This window comes from Sceloporus undulatus, chromosome 5, assembly GCF_019175285.1.
Source record: "Sceloporus undulatus isolate JIND9_A2432 ecotype Alabama chromosome 5, SceUnd_v1.1, whole genome shotgun sequence".
Taxonomy (NCBI): Eukaryota; Metazoa; Chordata; class Lepidosauria; order Squamata; family Phrynosomatidae; genus Sceloporus; species Sceloporus undulatus.
This window is the reverse complement of record NC_056526.1, coordinates 48,197,221-48,218,436: the sequence shown is the minus strand read 5'-3', so window position 1 is coordinate 48,218,436 and position 21,216 is coordinate 48,197,221. Positions and strand designations below refer to the sequence as shown.

Here is a 21,216-nt window from a genome sequence, read left to right as displayed (position 1 = left end):
AGTTTGAGTTCATCTTGCTTATTTCCCATGCTCTGTGCATTAGTGTAGAGACATCACAGATCACGGGTCCCATTTACTTGCTGCTTGTGCAAGATTTTTTGCCTCCAACTTTTGGGTCCTTGCACTTTTTTTCTTGTTTCCTCTATGTCAGTTTGACTATTTTCACCATCCCTTTCACCTTCCTTAATATTGTCTCCCTTCCCCACGGAACTCAGTTTAAAGCCCTCCTGATTAAGTTCTTGAGACTGCTGGCAAAAACATTTCTTCCAACTGGCGTGAGATGCAACCCATCCGTTACAAGAAGTCCCTCCTCATGGAACCGCAGCCCATGATCGAAGAATCCAAATCGTTCTCGGCGGCACCATCTGCGAAGCCAGTTGTTCACGTCCGCTATTTTCCTCTCCCTTCCTGGACCATGCCTTCGACTGGCAGAAGAGACGAGATGACAACCTGTACATCCTTTCCTTTCAGCTTCCTACCAAGTGCCTCGTAATCCCTTTTGATGTTCTGCAGGCTGTGGTATCCAAGTATCCTTAATTTCTCCTTTGAAAGTCAAAACTAGCAGGTTCAATACAGGTTGGAGGAGTGGTGGAAGAGGCACATGAAAAGAACAGTAAAATACAAATTTCAATCCTAGCATTTAGCTAAGAACCATGGCAATTAAAATGGAATCATAGTGCTATAAATGTGTAATGTGAAAAAGCCCTGGATGTTACCAGTTATCACTTATTTCATGAAGGGATGAGTAAACTTGGGAAGATTTCCAAGGAAGCAGGGGAAATCTGCTCATATGACATTGGATTTTGCCTGCTGTTTGCTATCATTTTGCTAAGAGATATATCCACATTGTGTTAGGGAGAGCCAACTTGAAAAGTGCTTCAAGTATCTCACGTAAATCATAAAACCATGTCTGGCAGTTCAATCATTTTACTGTGTCTCATGTCTTCAAGGGTTGTGAGGACCAACAGGATAAAGACTGATATCTCTGTTGTCAGTGAGAGAGAGATGAACTAGAAAACCATAGCTGCAGTGAAAATATACACATCCACCAGGAGAGCAGAGTTATGTTTCCTCACACAAAATATTAAAAAGGGAATACCTTATAATGTAGTCTACATCTCATAACACAGTTACTCACACTGCCATGGAAAATAAATATGAAAATGCACATTTCAAATGGTTACAGTTTATGCCCTTCTCCTAATTCTTTCTTTTTCTTGACTTCACATCAAAATCATATTACTGAATTTTCATGAAAAAATTTACTACTTTAGCTGTAATGGAAGAAAAATATTTTCATATCAGAGTGCAACCACAAGCTTTAGAATTCAGTTAAATGGAGCAGATCTGAGACTACTACAGCTCATTTCCAGGTCTTGCACAAAATATGGTTTTCTTTAAGGTAAGGGAGGAATCATTACTCACAGTAATTACTCACAGTGATATGGAAAACAATATAACAATTTTAGAGTCAGTTCATACATGTCAAGTTAATAAGCCCCTTCTAGAGAAAACCTACTGCACATTCATGAATGTGGGAAAAGGAAAGCATTTAGATCCTCTCTCTTGACTTTCTTCATAGGAAAAAAATCTTAAGAAGAAATGTTTCCCATGTTTCCCATTCCCATGTTTCTCATTCACATTCCCATTCATGTAGGAAAGGGCACTACCTCTTCCCATGTTCATATGTAACATATTAACAATGCTACAGAGTCTTCTGGCATTTAAAAACTACCAGTTATTAAGGTATAATCCCTCATGGACTAGTCCACTTGCTTGAAGGATTTTCCTTAGGTGCATGGGTATACACAAGTGGGATTATTGGCAGTGACATCACAGAGGAATGATATGTTTAAGTAAATTAGTGTTTAAATTGGGGGGGTGTGTGTAAGAAAATTATTTCTGTGAAAACTTTGGTGTTTCAACCCACCCTTACTCAACTATCTACAAAACAGATGCAACATATGCTCTGAATCTTCCTACTGACACTTAGGGATGAAATGGCCCCTTTGCAGTGGCTTCCTGGCAGCTTGGGGGTGTGTCATTTAGAGAAAGCACCCCACAAAATGGCAGGAGCCACCATGAAACTGCCCCCTGACCACATGGCAGGCAGCTTTTCAGCACTTCAGAAGCACAGCATTTAGATGCCGCATGCTGCAGAAATGTCACAAAGCCATGGCAGTGGTGGAAAAAGCAAAGTTTTTGCTCAAAAAGGAGTAGCTTGCTGCCACTACTTTTTGGGCTGGCAAAAAGCCAGATTGAGGCCATGGCACATGGTTGCCATGGCCCTGATCAAAGGGGTGGCATCAAGCCACCCCTTTATGGCCATCTGTTTTGGCCTTAAATTGCTGTTCTGGGCTGAAATTAGCTCCAGCTCCATGGCTCTCCAAGACTTCAGTTGGTTCTGAAAACTAGCATGTATTAGTTCTATAAGGAGGTAAATCAGTGTGGCTGATTTACAGTGGCATTGCCATCTTTAAGAGGATGAATTCCAGCATCCCTTTGTAGCAAGCAGTAGAATCAAACCCATAAATTACAAATTCTATCCCAACTATACCAGAAAACACAAATGAGGCTGAAGTGTAAAGCAACTACAAGTAAAGCAACTACAAATGGATCTCCAGGATTGTAGAAGCAAGCAAAGAACATTAAACTGTGTGGGCATGACCTATTTCATATCCTAATAGATATGAGAACTATACAAACATGTTGTTAGCAAGCAAGTATGCACCTCTGATCTGTTTTCAGATGCCTCTATATTCTTGAACTTCCAGGCTGCAGCAATGCTATCTAGAATATAGAACATCAAATGGCACTTATTTGGCCATGCTGCTAATAAGGATTCTAGAACCACATACACTAAAACAGACTGCAGTTTGAAAATGAATGAGTAGAAAAGTATACTCTGCATCAGGAATGAATACAATATAAAATATGGGCAAAACCAAGCATGTATTTGAAGTGAAAACGAAACAAAACAAAAAAAAAAAAAAAAGGAAAGATCTCAACCCATAAAAAATTTATTTTTTTTTTTTAAAAAAGGAATTTGTAATGGAAAGATTCTGTGACTGCAGACATCACAGATGTCTACCTGTCTATCTTAAAAATATGCAAAATAAGCATGCTGGTCCTTCACAATAATAATCCAATGAATTTACTAATATATGTTTAATTAACATCTGCAACGCTGTAGGAAATTTGTCTTGTCAAAAACAGTAGATAAATGGAACTGAGCTTTTTGATTAATTTCCATTCAGTGTTTTTATGCTAGGATCTCTCTTAGAAATTATTTTTTCTCAAGAAGGCCACCTCAAGATTAATACCAGTATAGTACTGTATATACTAATCTCCTTTGCCCCCCCCCCCCACTCTGAAACACACAACAAGCAAAAAAACAAAAAAAAATCCACAGCTTGGAATGTAAGGTATGCATGATCACAAGATTTCTCCTATTGCATATCCAATCCAAAGAAGTTTGAATCATAATTGATGGAATACATTGCTTCTCTGCAGAATATCTTCCATTCTCTCAGAGTTACTACTGCCTAAAGGAAAATTCAAGGTGGGTTAGGAGAAAGAAATAGTTTTGCTCAGCTGAAATCTCTGAGGGGAACTTAAGGAAAGCTAAAAAAAAATTAAAAACTCAATGCAGTCAGTGTCACATTCATGCTGCATATTCAAATGACAAATCCGATTTCTACATGTATGTCAGTTTATCCACAGTAAACAAAGATAGCGTGGGCAACATACATTCAGGATGGGGGGAAAAAACAGTCATAAGTGCACATCCTGATTGGGCTAGGTTTTCAAGATCTAAGTGCAATAATCGTAAGATAAAGGTAAAGGTAAAGGTTTTCCCCTTTGACAAAGTTGTCAAGCCATGTGTGACTATAGGGATGGTGCTCCTCCTTTCCATTACTAAGCCAAAAAGCCTACATTGTCAAAGACAACTCTGTGATCATGTGACTAGCATGACTGCACATGTTACCTGCCCACCAAATTGGTATCTATTCATCTATTTGCACTTTTACATGCATTTGAACTGCTAGGTTGGCCGAAGCTGAGACTAATGATGGGAGCACACCCCATCATGCCCAATATCCGCAATAAAATAAACTGTCAACAAAACCATCAAAATAAATTCCAAAGTGTCCTACTGAGGGTGCAGGAAAACAGAAGGCTCAGTCATAGGGGAGGAAAACTTGCAAGAACTTGGAAGATATAGTTTGGCATAACAGTATGTACCACTTTGTTCTAAAATAACTGTTTCACTAACCATGACAGATTTTTGTCCTCTTCAGAAGTAGCTGAAAAAGTGAGGACAAATTCTGGTTCTTTTCACCACCAAAACCACCACACCACCCAAATTACCAGGGACCATGTAGTAAAAGGATAATTTCAACTTTCAAGCAAATGGCTTGTTTCAATCCGGTGCATTCTTTCATATAGCTTGTTTTTAAGACAGAAGTCCTTATTTTAAGGGGAGGCAGCGTTATGCTTTGTGATGTACCAGCAAATTTTGGTAGTGTGGTTTAAAATTTACCTCTCCCCCCCCCCAAAAAAAAACAACCAACAGACAACAGATTCTTGGTAGCCACAAGAATAATGTGTTCAAAGGAAGAGCATGCTAGTGTGTGTGTGTGTGTGGGGGGGGAGTAATGTAAGGTACTGCACTTAGGGGGGGAAAATAAAATGCACAGATATAGGATGGGGACACCTGGCTGAACGAGACTACATGTGAAAGGGATCTAGGAGTCCAAGTAGACCACAAGTTGAACATGAGTCAACAGTGTGATGCAGCATCTAAAAAGGCCTATGCAATTTTAGGCTGCATCAATAGAAGTATAGTGTCTACATCAAGAGAAGTAATAGTGCCACTATATTCTGCTTTGGTCAGGCCACACCTGGAATACTGTGACCAGTTCTTGGCACCACAATTCAAAAAGGACATTGAGAAATTGGATCGTGTCCATAGGAGGGCGACTAAAAAGGGAGTGGGTCTGGAAACCATGCCCTATGAGAAACGACTTAGGGAGCTGGGGATGTTTAGTCTGGAGAAAAGAAGGTTAAGAGATGATATGACAGCCCTGTTTAAATATTTGAAAGGATGTCATATTGAGGAGGGAGCAAGCTTGTTTTCTGCTGCTCCAGAGAACAGGACCCGGAACAATGGATGCAAGCTACAGGAAAAGAGATTCCACCTGAACATTAGGAGGAACTTCCTGACAGTAAGGGCTGTTCGACAGTGGAATGCACTCCCTCGGAGGGTGATAGAGTCTCCTTCCTTGGAGGTCTTTAAGCAGAGGTTGGATGTCCATCTGTCGGGGATGCTTTGATTGAGATTTCCTGCATGGCAGGGGGTTGGACTGGATGGCCCTTGTGGTCTCTTCCAACTCTACGATTCTATGATTCTATGATTCTAAGAAATCCTATTGAGATGAAGAATAGATTATTGAGACTTTTGTGCCCTTTCTCTTAGTATTTGAATGTCCCATAATTCTACAGTGAAATTATTCTGCAAAAAAACCCTCATAGCTTTTTCATACCTAAGAAGTCAACTTTTCATGTAAAATAGGCTTCCTGTGCAGATTTATTTATTTTATTTTTTGCGTAAAAACTGTGACTTCTCCAAAGAATAATTCATTTGCAATGTTCTGTGGCATTTGAATATAGGGAGAAGTGTCTCAGTTTAGAGAAAACTACAGTAATGTTTAATCATAGAATCGTAGAGTTGGAAGAGACCACAAGGGCCGTTTACATCCCTATTGATTTACATCCATTGACTGTATGCTGCTCAATCCTGAACTACAGAAAATTTTGGCTAGTTTGATAGTGCTTTGTATCTGGAGGACAAAGCTTAAAACCGAACTAACACTCAGCTAAGCTAACTGAAAATGACATGCCTGTCAAGCAAACATAAATAATAGAATGGTGCCATTTAGAAATACAAATGACCTGTCCCCTGTTACATTTCGTTCTTTTCAGCTACAGTTAGGATGTGACAGAGGTGATGACTAAAACCAAGGGAAGGAGGGTGTGTGCGCACACATTTAAGATTTTGCTTATCCGAGAGCCCAGTTGAATACCTCAAGAAATGATATAGTCTTAATTGTAGATCTATTTTGTAGACACAACTCCTCAGGAACTGAAATGTAATGAAAAAGGAAAATGGCAATATTGGCATAAACTATACTATACCACACCATGGCAGATACAAAGCAAACAACAACAACAACAATTTCTTCTCAAGAGTTATTGTGCGTTTTCTCAGTATCTGCTCAAAACCACAAATTTATAACCATTGTCACATGCTTTTCATATTTGCTTGGTTTATGGCCAATTAAGGTGGTAGTCGGAGACACAGTTAGGATTAAGGTGTTCTGTACACCATAGGATTTATTTTTGAATTAACACATCTTGGATTCTACTTCTTCTTACATAGATCTTCTTTTTCAATTGCTGATTATGGCCCGTTACAGATGGGCATATAGTACAGACTGGGTCCGTACTAGGGTTAGAAAGGGGCGTCTCTTCCGGACGCCCCTAACCCTAGTACAGATCGAGTCCGTACAAAATGGCGGCGCCCATTCCACACGGGGGCCGCCATTGCTACGTCACCACCGCGCTGCCTCCAAACGAAGCGGCGCGGTTGTGACGTACTGGCGCCACGTCAGGGCGCATAGAGTGCCCTTTCCATGGTGCCAGAAGGAACTCCGAAATGGAGCTCCTTCCGGGATTTGCGTTGCTGGCGCAGCCTTTAGACAACTGTGCCAGCAATGCAAGGCAGAAAGGGGCTGAGTGGCCCCTTTCTGCTTGCCCCCCCCCCCCGTCGGGTGTCCTTGAAGCATCATGCCCCAAGGACACCCCTTTCCAGGCTGCAGGGAAGCGGCCTTTTGCCGCTTCCCCACAGCCTGGAAAGTGGCGGATCAGGGCCCCAGAGGCTGCCGTTCTGGCAGCTCAGGCTCCGATCTGGCGGGGAAAGGAGTGCCTACAGGCCGCCCCAAAGTGTTTAACTGTTATGGCTCAGTCCAATGGATTTGTGTGATGCTATGTCATTTTCATGATTCATGTACACTGCTCCCTCGGGTTACGAAATTAATTCGTTCCGCGGCCGCTTTCGTAACCCGAAAAGCCTTCGTAAGCCGAATTGCCATAGGCGCTAATGGGGAAAAGCCGCGTTTCGTGCGAAAAAGCGCCGAAAAGCACCAAAAAAATTTTTCGTAACCCGAAACAACATTCGTAACCCGGAACAATTATTTCCAATGGGATTTTTTCGTATCCCGGAAATTTCGTAACCTGGGTATTTCGTATCCCGAGGTACCAGTGTATTCTAATGCACTAGAGATCTCTGGAATAAAGTTCTACATAAATACCTTTGTAAACTACAAACCCCAGGATAATTTCAGAAGGGCCCCTAACTGTTAAAGTCATACCAAACTGTTATCACTTGTGTTTAGTTTAAGTGCAGTTATGGTTTTACTCATATGTAGGTAAGTCTTCACATCAGTATCATCTGTCACCATGAATGTAGAGTAGATTGATTAGATTCGCATGACATTTTACTTATTATGTTCACCTTGTGGAGTTTTCAGCTATTACATGTAAATATTTTAAGTTCCCCGTGGGTATTTTGTGTATGAGGAGAAGCAACACTAAACTGGCCACGTTACAAAACTGGGTCTAGAGTTTATCCTCTACAGTTTGACAATAAATAACAATTCATTACTAAAACTGCAATAATATATCATTGTCCCTGCTTCTGAATTATAACCTGTCATTATTCTATCTCACAATGATTTTATTTACACCTACTGATCTGAGAACAAAGAAGCCTTGACAATAACTTTGACAATTGTTTTCTTTAAACAGAAATTTAATTGCTCAGACAACAACAACAACACCAAGAAGCCTCTAACAAGGGGATGAAATTATCTGTGCCTAATTGCTGTCCAAAAACTTTGGGGTCATACTTGGGAGAATATTCTGTGTACTTTGAACACTTGGTTTCTTTCAGTCATAGTTAGCAAGACTTTGAGTAGGCTTCAAAGAAAAAGAAAATAGTATGTTAATATATTCTATAACAGAGACTTCTGGACAGAGTTTTCAGGCTCCAGAGGCTATATCTGGTGATGAAGCTGTCAGAAATTTCTTCACTTTCTCCACCCCCTGAAGGATATATGATGTCTCCAGTAAAATCAAAATGCATTGCTGCCACTAAAACCTTGTTAAGAGTACAAAGAATTCACAGGTATTCTTTTCCCTATAGCAGTAAGTATGAAATTATGTATTTAAAATATTTATTAAGTCTAAGAAGCCCCACAGTCAGTGTATTTTCAGAAACTCTGCTCTTATTTCCTTACATAGTAAAAGCATCTATATCTTCTGATTGATTAAAATCTCTAAGATAGCTTACAAAATTTATTAAAAACAATGCTTGAAAAATAAAATAAAAAACACACTGAAGAATAAATATGAAAAATACACAATGATATTTAGAGATATGGCATCCATTTATTGAAAATGGTAGTCAGAACATGCCAAAGCTTTCCAAAAGAGAAACTCTTAGAGCTAAAGACCAGTAAAGAAAAAAAATACAGCAAACCTCACTGGGGAGGGAGTGCTACAATGTGGTTGCCATCACAGATAAAACCCTATCATTTTAAGAATATCAAAATTCTGACAAGTGGAAATTATAACAAAGAATGCTTTTATTGTTGGTCCTTCAGATCCACAGGGGTCAGTTCAGATATCCCCTGTGGTTATTTTTAAAAATGTGAATATTCACATCCGACATTTAATGCACAAACTTCAGTGTGTCTGTGTTGATGTTGCTGCCATTGATTAATATGGGACGTGATAATCTATGAATGATCTCATTCACAGATCTGAAGTGTGTGGATCTAAAGGCCCAGCTGTATATTGTTTCAGAGATCACCTCAATGCACAATTTTGGAATTGTCTCCTATGCAATGTACACTTCCAGGCTGCATGTATTCACAAGTGACTCTTTGGCCCTCCATTAATTGCTAGACCCTTAACTCCTATCATCACCAGCCAACATGATTAATAGTCAGAGATGATGGGACATCAGGACAACCTATTACCTACTTCTGCACTACACTATTTTTATACATTATAAAATGTAGTGCTATAGACGTATATAGGGATTGTACATAGTGTCTTATGTAGGTTGCAAAAGAAGCTGTCACTTCTTTCCACAGTTTCTATGTGTGTATGATCTTAGTTGGAACAAAATCTAGAAGATGGCATTTCTAAGATCCCTGATGTGAAGAAGTGACTCCTGCACACAAGATTCTGAGCATTCATCTGAATGCCGATAGATTAATGGTTGAAAAATAAATCACAGGAGAATTAGTGGTAGTAAATCCATGACAGTTTAGAAAAGGTAAAAGCTGTATCAAGGCAAGGACAAATGAAAATGTTCTCCAGGATTCAGTGAGATGAGTTTGGAACACCCCATTCCTTCTGGTGGAGGGAAGGAGGAATTTAAATTAAGAAATCTTTATCAAGAGATAGAATAAAGACACTCTGTTTCAGTGAATGTAGAAATGACTGGAGGAATGACTATTCCCTCTTGGAACAGAAGTATAATAAATTATATGTTTGTGGCATGTGAGCAGGCACGGTGAGCAAGGATAGAATGAATATTCATAAATTGTCTTGGCACACACCAAACAGAAGGTGTTAACAAGTCTCGGTATACTGTAAGGATTTGGAGAAACTTTTGATTCATTTGTTCATCCCTGGGAACCTTTTTGTCAGCATTTAGTTTGTGGGGGAAAATATTTTTAGCTGAAATGGGAGGAATGTTGTATTTGCAAAAAAAAAAAAAAAGGTGTTGCAAAATAAATTATATTTGCAGACACTCCATGATTTTTATGCAAACAAAAAAAGACCTGAAATGCAAAAACTCACTAAAAAGCTCTTGTAATCTCAGCTAGATGGGACCAAATGTACATTTTTACGTGAGCTGGATTGCATTTGCTGTTTTCATGCCATTTGTGAGCATTTTAGCATAACCTCTGAGACTGACTCCAACAGCCCTACAAACACTCTGAAGGTGAGGTCCTGGATCCTGGTTGTGTAAAGTTCCTTCTCCTTTGGATACAAACTAGATCTGCTAGAGAAATTGTGATTTCTATCAAACTTGATCCATATTTCCTGAAATAATTCTATACGTATTTCTTGGTTCAAAATGAGCATGAGCACATTAAAAAAAACAACAGTAAACTTTGAGTGAAAGTTCATTTACCCAGATGTAAATGTTTGTGTTCTTTTTTTTAAGATTCAGATTCAAACTGAAATGCAATAGAATTAATGTGTGGATATACCAATGAGGGGAAAAAAGCCTCAAGGGAGCTTGTAAACATTACCTTTGGACCTCATCTCCCATAATTCCTCAGTGGCCATGCTGGTTTTCTAGTTGTGGGTTTAGGTTGAGGAGCTTTAGTCCAAAAAAGAAACTTTTCAAATCACTAGATATGAATTAGAAATAAAGTTGTAATAGCTCATCCATAGATAGAGTGAAACTGTGTATGTGTGTGTTTGTCTCAAGTAATGCCACAGAGAAACCCAGTTTTCTGGACATTAGCCCTTTTAAGTTAGGCGCTATCTCTTTAAAAACCCTGCAGTGTTCTCATTAACTCCTTTAAGTTACGTGTTTTTTCCTTCAGAAATCCTCCAGTGCCCTGAGTTTCTGTGGCAAATCTGGAGGGGTTCCTCAGAAGTCAAGGTAGTCTGAAAAATGGATCCCTAAAAGCAGAAAGTTTGAAAATCTCAGTTCTATACAAAACACATATATCAGTCTTGAAGGCAACATTGCACCCTCACATACAGCTGTATTTAAATCATCTATATCTTTCTTTTTATGGTGGTAATAGGGAAATCTGTTCTTCTGCATTCAGAATTAGGGACAAGAACAGATGGCAAAAAGCTTAGATTAAACTAAGATGGGCTTTAAAATATAACCACATTTTCTGCATTATCCAATTGAACAGACATTTACTTCAGTATAAAAGCAGTTTATGTTGCAATGGAATATATTAGCAGATGCACATGGTTTACCAAGTGTTTGCAACATCACAAATTCAGTATTTTTTTTCCTTTTCTCTCTGTTTTTTCAGGTTCTCTCAAGTCTATTTAAGCAGACCAAATGGATGAATCACAAGGACAGTGGTTATGAGCATCCAGGATGTCTTGTGAATAGTTTAGGTTATAGAACAGCTGCAAACTGAAGGAAACAATTTAAGACTTTGACTGTGCACATTAAAAGTTCCAACAGCAAGCCATTCATTTTCACTAATTGTTGATAATACTGTATAACGAAGAACTGAATGAAAGTGTAGATACTGCAGATTTGATGCAATGTGTGAATCTAAGGTTTGTTGCTGTTGTTTAAGAAATAGCAACTGGCACATTAAAGCTTGGTGATGGGCCACCAACATAGAACATTACAGACAATATCTTCATATGTGCAAAGCACTAATGGCGGACTTCTAGCTGAGATTGTGTAGCAATACCATGTAACCTCAACATCATTGCCCCTTCCGAGCTCCTTCAAATAAAGGAGATGGTAATGGGAAGAATGGGAATATACTGAGAAAGCAATATTTTGGTGACAGTGTTTACTGCTTTCCTTTGTGTATTGATATAGTAAAATAAAGACCAGTTGCAGTATATACAGCTGCCTTTGGAATAACCATAGTTTGACTGTAATGGCTTTTGTAGAAGAATCATAGGTGGGTTACAGACCGCTGAAAAGAGGCGGTCTGCTGCCGCCGCCGGTTACAGCATCCAGGAACCACAGCAGCCAAACAGCGCAGTTCCCGGATGCTTCAAAGAAGGAGCACGAAAATCGCACTCCTTCCTGTGCCCCGGAAGAGACGCCACAAGTGCCGAAGTGCGCACTTGCGGCGTCATTTCCGGGGTGCGATGTGAGGATTCAGCATGTCCGCTATGTCAAGATGGCAGCGGCCGTGTGGAACAGCTGCCACCATTTTGTACGGACTCAGACCGTACTAGGGTTAGAGGCGTCTGGAAGAGACGCCCCTTTCTAACCCTAGTACGGACTGAGTCCGTGCTAGGATGCCCATTTATAATGGACCATAGATCTGGAAAGAGCCTCATGTGGGCCATCAATTCCAACCCCTTGCTCAATGCAGAATCTCCAGCTAAAGCATCCCTGGCAGGTAGCTCCCCAATCGCTTTTTGAAGACATCCAGAGATGCAGACTATATCACCTCTCTAGGCAACTGGTTCCATTGCTGAACTGCTCTCGCTGTCAAAAAGTTCCTTCTAATGTTCAATCGAAATCTATCATCCTGTAACTTAAAAACATGAGATCTAGGTCTACATTGTGAGGCAACAGAGAACAAGCCAGCACCTTCCATTTTGTGGCAGCCCTGGAGTTATCTAAAGAGTGCAATCATGTCACCCCCCTCAATCTTCTCTTCACCAAGCTGAACATGCTTAGCTACTTCAATCCCTCCTCATATGTTTTTTTTTCTGCTCACCTCATTCTCATTGTCATTCCCATTGCCCTGTATCCTTGAAATGAGGTACCCATAACTGCACACAGAACTCCAGATGAAGCCCAACCAATGGAGAATATGGTGCAACTATTGCATGTGCAGCCTATTCCTGAAAATAATAAGTACATTTCTTATCAATGCACTTAACCACTCTCTAAGCAGTTTACAATGTGTAAGCTAATTGCCCCCAACAAGCTGTGTACTCATTTTAGCAACCTACAGAAAGATGCCGGGCTGAGTTGACCCTGGAGCCCTGGGAGCCCTTGTGGTTGTGAATGGCTGCAGCATAGCCATTTAACCACTGCACTGCCATCTAATAAGGTTCATCAAGACTAGGGACAGAAAGAATATTTGCTTCCTGACTGAAAAATTAGTTTCCTGACAATCAGGAAGATTAGTGTTTAGACTTTTGCAGTTTTCTACTGGTATTTACACATCTCAATGTGTTTTCAGAATGTGTTGTGTGCACAAATACTAGTATGTATTTTTATTTTTTGCCAAAAATTTTACACTTTTGCAAAAGTCATTTTTTCATGAGAAAGACTCCTCTATATTTCCATGGTACAAACTTTTGGAGGAGGGGTCATCAAAAAGGTGTGTTTATTGAAACAAGCGGTTTCTGCATGAAAATACACTTTTTGCACAAAATCCTCAATACAGTCAGCCCTTCTTACACACAGATTTTTTATACACAGATTCAAGCATCCATGGTTTGAAAATGTTCAAAAAAAGTATAAATTTCAAATATCAAACCTTGATTTTCCAATTTTTATAAGGGACACCATTTTGTTATGTCATAATATTTAATGGGACTTGAGCATCTACAGATTTTGTTGTCCACGGGAGATCTTGGAACCAAATCCTAACGTATAACAAGGGTCCACTGTATTTCTTTGAACAAAATGCATGTATTTTATTTATTTATTTTTTGTGCAGAATAGGTTCCCTAAACACTTTGGGATGTGTGAACAGTAGGAGAACACCTTTTCTATGTGATGGGGAAAAAACCTGTAGAAATGGAGCCCTGGTGGCGCAGTGGTTAAATGCCTGTACTGCAGCCATTCACTCAAAATCACAAGGTTGCGAGTTCAAGACCAGCAAAAGGGCCCAAGCTTGACTCAGGCTTGCATCCTTCCAAGGTCACTAAAATGAGTACCCAGACTGTTGGGGGCAAATTAGCTTACTTGCTAATTAGCTTACTTGCTGTTCACCGCTATGATCTTTGGAATAGCGGTATATAAATAAAACAAATTATTATTATTATCTATGCTCACATGAGCATGAAATAGTTGAATATTTACATCTTCAAACAGGACAAATCCAAATTAATACATAAGATGTATAAGGATACACAAAACACAATAGAAGATTGGTTTACCAATAGGAAAATTAAGATGGCATGATCAGTAAGGGTTAGTAGGATAATTTTTAATGGAATGATGTGGCTTGTTTGCCTCCATCACCATGGCTTCTAGTATACAAAATGAAGTTGTATCACATAGACGTTATCTGACTAGTCTGAACTGGTTTGTGATTTATTTTTTTGCTACTAATCTATTTTTCAGGAGTTCTGACAGTGCAGAACCACAAAGCATGGTGTAACTGTACACACACCTAAACCTGCTATGATGTGGAGCTGGTGGGCTACTCTTGGTTTTGTGGATTACAAGTTGTAAAATCCTGATATAAGGAAATCCTCTTTAAAATGGCATAACATGTAACACAAATATTACACTGTTAACTCATTAAAACTGATTAGTCCAAGCTATCATCTTTCTCCTTCTTCTCTTTTTTTCATATTCTAGCATAAATCTTATACCCTCACATTCCCTCCCCTTCTCACCCATGCAATTATTTCCCAATTCACTGGTGAGTAGATGGCAATAATTAAATCTGTTTCTTTGGTAAATGAAAATAGGGCAGGGAAATGGAACCATTTCCCTATTGGCTAGAATTAATTAAGTACCTAAGTATACAGAGATACACACATTTATCCAGGGAGATTAAATTGATTTCCTACTTGTATAAAAGACAAAGGATGGCATGGAGAATGAATCCACTGATTGCCCAGATTAGCTCATGTCAAAAGGTTTATTGTTATGTATTAAGGAGAATTTTTAGATCACAGATGTTAAGTGAGGGACAGAGTAAACTAAATCCTGGGGATTTGCATACGTGAGAATATCATACCCTAGATGACAAAAATAAACACTCAGGGGTAACTGGTACCAACAGTATGCACAGCTACATTCTTTCAAATCCTAATTAATAGTTTTGTGAATTCCAAATTCCAAAGCTGAGACCTGAATACACAGTCCCCAGATCGAATATGTTACTTGGTAATCAACAATGCATACAAATTTGTAAGGTATCTTTGTAGCCAGGAGAAAATGACATACTTCAGTCTCTAAAGTAATCAAAGACAAAACTCTACAAAGCAAAATAAAAATTGAGATCATTTTAATATTATCTATGCAATTTTGTGCTGGTTGTATAAAGGTATCAATAAAGCAAAATTTCATCCAACTGGGGAAAAAATGGGTGTGTGGGAAGGGGATTGCTAAATAAATAATTTTCTAGGGAGATAATATTCCTTAAGCTTGTTGGGGAGAGGGGGGAAGATATTCAGGAGTAGAAGGTAGCAAGCTGGAAAAGCTCAGAGTAGTTATCTGAAACCTTGAGCTGTTTCTGAGGAGAATGCACAGAAGAATTAGAGACTGCGCCACCCCAAAACATGTTGGTCCTTGAGATGAAGGATTACATGGTGCTCCATTGTCCTTTCCACATACAGAAACTGACTGGTCTGCCAATCAAACACTGCCAAACACCTGAGGGAAACAGGCTATTTTTGTAGAACAAGTGAAACACACAGCTTTGTTCTCCAGCAGAAGGGAATGAGTCCTTCTCAGCAGTTGTGCAAGAAGGAGTGGCACTATATCACAGACTTTCCATCCATGGACTATTTACTGTATGCATTGGGAGCTCTACCTTCTCTCTCTTCAGATAAATCAGAATGATAGCCATGCCCCATGATTTTTTGAGCTGCTTCTGTTTTCAGTGAGTGCTACATGCTGACTTGGCCATACTAAACTGTATTCATCATGTGCAAATATGGTCAGCATGACAACTAAAACAGCACATGGGTAACTGCCCAGGCTATCTGTTTTTGAGAAACACTGCAGTGTTTATTAGCCCCAGCCTCTGAGACTAAATCCCGACAGTCCGAAAATATATAAGTGAAATGTTCAAACTAGATGTGACCTATTTCCAGATGGCAAGTTTCAGTCATATTATCAGACTACCTCAATCAGACCAGTATCAATAAAGGACAAGGAAAAGGAAGTGGGAGTATCCAAACACAGCATCAAGAAGTAAAATTGAAGTCTGTTGTTATTGTTGAATTTTTGAGATAGTTAACATTCATTATTTTTACAGACTATTTATCTGATATATGCAAAATTAATGAAAACATATAACTATCAAGTTAATGATCTTAACTCTATATCAATGTTCCTTCCATTATAACCATTCCTTCCCTCCCACTTCCACCCACCTAGAGAACAAGGTTAACAATCACTTGCATTTACCTGGCCCTTATACCCCATTCTGCCTTCTAATATTAACTCAAACATATAAACATATAAACTCAAACATAGATATTCCAAAATGTAATATTGCAATCTATCCCCCTTCCATTTTCATTCATCTTTCCAACTGAAGGCTATAACTGCATGAACTTCCCTCAACATTTGTTTCAGCAAATACTCCTCATCATTATCCAATTCCAAATTTCTTACAATTAAAATCGTACAATTTTCTTTATTCCAATTATTCTCTATTATTCCAGTTATTTTGAAGTCAAGTCAAAGTCAAGGCCCACACTGAGTCAACAAATTCGTTAAAAATCCAACAAACAGATTAGGGGACCTAGCAGATCTGATCCTACCACATCATAGATTGAGTGCAGGGAACAATCTAAGATAAAGATGTTATCTATCTAAGGCCTGAAGCAGACAGGCAAAAAGCACTGGCGTCAGGCTTCGGGCTGGGTAGAGCAAGCAGGCAACACATGCTCCCAAAGTATCTGAAAGCCATGCCAAGGGTATAGCAAACAGGGAAAAGCCAGCACAAAAAGGAGTGGCAAAAAGCTAGTCCTGCCGGTTTTCAATTTGGGATTGTGGTACCCATCCACTTCCAGAGCATGTTATCCAGTCACAGCAGTCCTACACCAATTTGGGACTGATTGGGTCTGGAGCGGCTGAAGGCCGCTCCAAACTGCCTGGCTGCTTTGCCCCTAAGATAAAATAGCAGCCAAATGCACCAGGAAGTTCCAGAGATGAGAGACTCTGATATTTCCTTCAGCAGCTTTTACTGCAGCATCCAGTGTTCCTATACATTTACACAATAGTTGTAGGTAAAGAGGTTCCTAGCTGATGTGTGACACAAGATCACACTTCCAATAAAAGACTTCTGCTATAGCATCACACTTCTTTAAGACAGTTGATCTCTTTAAACACTGCTGTTGGTTGGGACTTGGAAGGATAGCTCTGCTTTAGATTTGGCTACATAGCTGCCCTTCTTTGAGTGGTGGATCTGCAGCCAACTGTCCTCAAGGTCCTATCTCTCTAGATTTGGGAGGAAGCCTACCAGCAGCAGGCCCTGTTTTTGATATAATGAAGACTCCAGCAGCTGGGACAAGGCACCACTCACCTTTCTATGATTCCATCTCCTAGTGTGCAAGGACCCAAGCTTTTCTGGAAATTGCTGGAGAAACTGGAAGAGTAATCTAGGAAAATGGACATCAAGGCCTCAGTGAGATACTTCAGGAAGTCCCAGTACATGCATGAGTGCAGTACATTTGTTTCCTCGTTGTCCTCCTCTCAATCCATTATTGTTCATGGGACATATAGCTCTTAGATGAGCTGGACAGGTGCCTTTGGGACCTGCAGGGAGAAGTAAAAGGCAAGATGTATATAGGGACAAAGGAAGCTATAACAATAGGTGATAGGCACAATAATATCCAAAATCCACAAAACAATGATACCATTATTGGATCCACTGAAAGGCACATAATACATGTTGGAAGCTTTAGAAGCTCCACTGGCTTCATCGGGCAAGGATGTTAAAAATCATACAGGAGAAAAATAATTATGACAGTGTTAAACACAAACCTACATTTTCTCAAGTTGTTGCTGTTCTAGGATTGATTTGAGCCAAGAAGGGGACAAGATCAATAAACTAGGCATCCAGGTTAATGTATGATCAGGAAACAAAGTTGATTGCATTAAGTATGGAGCTGCATTCATATTTTTTTTTATTTTACTCCACAGGCATTCTTCACAATGCCATCCAGTTTACCTCAAAAATTATCCTTGGATGAAATCTCTTTGTTCCTTCAGATCCTACTCACTCCAGCCAGATACCCACTATTTCTTAGCCTATTTTTATCCTGAAGAACAATTTCAACAAATATCAGCTGACTCAGTGAGCCAAATAAAACATCTAACACTGATTCTGTAATATCTGTTCCCTAGAGAAACAGAAGCAAAATATGTTTCAGGGTTTTACCAAAATATTTTTGGGGGGGGGGGGGGGGGGGATAACTAGTTAAAGAGAGCATTCCAACAGCATAGCTAAACAGGTGCTGGCATCTGTGCAGTAAATATTAATTGCAGGGGTTAGATATGGTGTTAAAATAAACATGTCATTTGTTAAATGCTGAAGTCTGTCAGTGTTATTTCACATAACTATAGAGAAAGAAGCAATGGCAGTGCTTAGTTGATACTTTAATTCATTCATTGTATAAGACAGTCTTTTTGATTAGGTCACCAATATGTTCCTGTTTTTATTTTTAATTTTGTTACACAATAGCACATAGGTCACACTATCATAGAAAGCTTGCTGATTTGTATCATATTTGATAAAGTTATTTTCTGTCTGTAGATTTTGTAAACAATCTGCTGGTTAGTACGAACTTGGAATCTCTGTTGGAAGATCTATACAGAAATGTTCAGCAGCAATCTACAACTTTCTCCATTGGAGCTAGTGAATCAGTACATGAGTGAAACACCTGAATAGGTCTTTAGGGATGAAAAGAAGACTTGGTGAATTCTGCACATAGGAGCTTTGACCAAAATATGCAATCTGCATTATACTTTGAAAAATAATTTGACATAAAGTTTTGCTTGAAAGGTATTACTAAATCTCATGACTCAACAGGAGCAAGTTCTGTTTTGTGATAAATCCAGAGTGATGCTATTTTCACTCCTCTGCTTAAAATTCCACCAGTCATCAAAGGTCATTTTATATGTTGCGTATTTTTATATGTCAGCACTGTAATCATTCAGAGATATCCAGCTGATCTGGTTGGTCAACCAAATTAAATTCAAGTAACAATATTCAACCATCTTTCTCTCCTTGATCATCAGCCCTCCTGATCTTAATGTATGGAAACTCACAGCATTTCTCATCTTTGGGTCTCCTGGCCAGGCATCATGGGACTTGCAGTCCAACAACATCTGGGAGATTACATTATTCTCACCTCTGTAATACAGCTTGCCTTGCTGGATAACTGAATTTTCTTTATAAACGATGCTTGAGAGATGCATCCATGTTTACACAAATTACTGGTTGGATATAGGAAATGGAGACTTTTTCATGCATGCACCAAAATCACCACCACCACCATTATCATAGTCATCATTGTAACAACATTAAAGGAGACTTCAAATATTGTAAACAAGGCAATTTGTCATTGTTTCCTAATTTGAGAATACAAACCTGGAAATAGGACAGAGATCCCAACTACTTTTGGGAGCCCTGGTGGTGCAGTGGTTATTGTGAGCTTGATCCCACAGGGCTCCAGGTTGACTCAGCCTTCCATCCTTTCATAGGCCAGTGAAATGAGTACCCATCTTGTTGTGGGCAATTACAATTACATTGTAAACTGCTTAGAGGATGCTTAGTTCACTATGAAGTGATATAGAACTGTAAAGTGCTAGGTGTTAGCATGAATTAAAGGGGGAAACAAGCTTGAATATATCTAATTACTGTCTCTATTTAAATATGAGTTATATAAAACCGGTATAAAACAGCCCAGTGTAAAAGAATGTCATTGGTTAATTGAATTTAAAGTGGGACAGATGGAATATAGAACATGCAAAGTATTATAGTATTAAAAGGTTTTCCTAGAGGGTGTGAATCTTATTGACAATGAGTAGGAGAAACATGTCTTCATTCTTAAATGACAGCTGTTAACTACAGGTATTTCATGCCATAGCAATTGTAGAATGAGAAACCTGCAGTGTTTTGAAAGATAGTAGGCTAAGGGCTCCAGATCCTGGAGCCCTGGATAGTACTTGGATGAGAGACCACCAATGAATACCAGGTGTTGTGGGCTATATTTCAGAGGAAGTAACTTAAATATTCCTTGCATATTAAGTTATTAGTTCCTTGCACAAGAAAACACTATGAAATTCATGAGGTTGCCATAAATCTACAGGCAACATGAAGGCATATACACAAACACAAAACGTGCAGTTCTTTAAGCCAGGTTTATACATGCATCAGAATAAAGTAGCAAGTAAACTATTCCAGTTTAGATTGCAGGTGAATACCATGCTTGAGTGTGCCTTCACACATTCTCTCTCTCACATGTGTACATAATGCACATATCCAAAAATTCCCTTCAAAATTTCCCAGGTGAAAAAGCATTTTCCTTTTGCCCTTGCAGGGGTATTTTAAAATAGGGGAATATTTTCTTAATATGATCTTTCGTGAGCTTGAAAAAATGCTGTTCAAATTTACAGCCACCAAAGTTCTATTCCAAAAAAGTAACTTTTTCAAAGTCTAGATCTTCCATATGACATAATGTAGCCTATTTTATTTCCTACAGATGCTCTTGTCTTATTCCCAGTTCATTATTATTGCATATGTAAACTGCCTCCCACATTTTTGAATTATATCCTCTGGAGAATTCATGTAGAAGGATAATATCAGATTTCCACATCTACCTATTACCTGAATTGAACAAATTTGCTGTGAGCAGTCATTTTTAATGCCTCTCTGATGTAAACTTTCATTTTGGGTCACTTTGAGCTGGATTAGGTTTTAAGCCTGTCAAGCAATTTCATACCATTAGTGCTCTTTACATGTTTGTAAGAGCATCATAAATTGGAAATGATTAACATCCTGGGAATATGCCATTTAAAAATGGTGTTCCTTCAAATTATAAGGACTAAAACAGTTTGGTGGCAATTACGTGTTCTTTCCTTCCAAGTAGAAATTATTAACTAGAGATCTAAAATGTAGCACCCCTCAATGTGATTATATAATTTAATATTCACTTAGTGAATCAGTAATGATTTCTTTAGACTGTTAATGCCAAGGAAGCAATAATCAGCTCCTTCCTTTCAATGGAAATTAAGTAGTAAAAGATTATATATATATATATATATATATACACACACACACACACACACACACACACACACACACACACGAAAAAAACCCTCATACAATTACCACTGCACATTACATTATTATCTATTATGGGGGTTTGATCTGGTACACTCAGAATCAGATAACGGTATTCTAATTTTCTGCTGATCTGTCATTGGAAGTACTGAAAAGGGTAAGATGCCAAGAAGGTTATTATCAACAGTCC

General features: G+C 38.9%; 1 protein-coding gene across 2 annotated transcripts in view; it reads right to left on the bottom strand.

Annotated features, from left to right (window-relative positions):
- MGAT4C (MGAT4 family member C) overlaps positions 1 to 21,216 on the bottom strand; it is a 472,680-nt gene that overhangs the window by 297,849 nt on the left and 153,615 nt on the right. The window contains exon 2 of one of the 2 annotated variants that reach the window (XM_042466466.1): positions 17,262 to 17,494. The gene's annotated coding sequence lies outside the window, so the exon portion shown is untranslated. Of the gene's footprint in view, positions 1 to 17,261; positions 17,657 to 21,216 lie in introns of those variants that run through there. The other variant, XM_042466465.1, reaches the window with a different exon arrangement.